Below are 1,418 nucleotides of genomic sequence, written 5' to 3' on the forward strand. Positions count from 1 at the left end.
TGTATAAGCACATGATCTTTCACTACCACCACCACCATCGTTATCAACACATTTCTATTTTTACTAATTTAGAGGACTACTACTACTACTACTACTACTACTACTACTACTACTACTACTACTGCCACCACCACTACTGGCCACTGCCACTACCACCACCACAGCCACCGCCACTACTGCTGGAGTTGGTGGTGGTGGTGGTTGTTGTTGTTGGTGGTTGTGGTGGTAGTGGTGCTGGCATTACTGCTGCTACTGCTACTGCTACTACATAGTGCACATGTCCAAAATCACAACCCCAAATGAACCAATTGACTGCAAGTAAATCACCAACGCAGATAAACACTATCCTCCCCTTCTCCTCCTCCTCCTTTCTTCCTCTGTCTCCTCTTCCTCATCGTCATCATCATCATCATCATCATCATCATCATCATGGTCATCGTCATTGTCATCATCATCATCATGGTCGTCGTCATTGTCATCATCATCATCATCATCATCATCATCATATAACTGTCCCTGTCAGAAACATTATACTTCATACAGTCATGGCAATGGTGAATGGGGCCAAAATATGTGATTCTTTGAGACGAAGGACAGGAAGAGAAGAGAGGAACAGGATAAAAAGGGAGCAAAAGAAATCATGAGAGAAGAAACAGTAAGACAAAGAGAGAGAATAAGACTGAGAAGACAAAGAAGGAGGGAGAGAGAGAAAGAGAGAAGGAGAGAGAAGAAGAGAGGGTGGAGAGAAAGATCTAGAACAGTGGTCCCCAAACTTTTCACAGTGGATCCTAACAATGGTTCCCAACCCTTTTATTGAAATGAGTTTTCCCACAGACCCCTTTTAATATGCTTATTTTTATGCATATATCATCATCATTCACCATCCGCCTCCCATGCTAGGATGGCTGGGACAGTTTCACAAGAGCTGGCCAGGCAGAAGCCTGTACCAGACTTCTGTGACTGTTTTGGCAGGATTTTTACGGCTGGATGCTCTTCCTAACACCAACCACCCAGCAGAGTGGTCTTAGTGATTTTTACGTGGCACGAGCTCAGGTGAGGTCAGTTTTGGCGAGGTTTTTACAATTGGAAGCCTTTCCGAACACCAACCACATTACAGTGTGGACTGGGGGCTTTTAAGTAGCATCTGCACTGACAGGGTCACCAAGTACTTGCAAGACGAAGAAACAAAAGAAAAAAAAATCATCGTCTCAAAGAATCACATAGATATACTCGTTTACTTGTTTCAGTCATTTGACTGTGGCCATACTGGAGCACTGCCTTTAGTCGAGCAAATCGACCCCAGGACTTATTCTTTGGAAGCCTAGTACTTATTCTATCAGTCTCTTTTGTCGAACCACTAAGTTACAGGGACATAAACACACCAGCATCGGTTGTCAAGCGATGTTGGGGGACAAACA

Source organism: Octopus bimaculoides, chromosome 1 (genome assembly GCF_001194135.2).
Source record: "Octopus bimaculoides isolate UCB-OBI-ISO-001 chromosome 1, ASM119413v2, whole genome shotgun sequence".
In the NCBI taxonomy this organism is placed as follows: domain Eukaryota; kingdom Metazoa; phylum Mollusca; class Cephalopoda; order Octopoda; family Octopodidae; genus Octopus; species Octopus bimaculoides.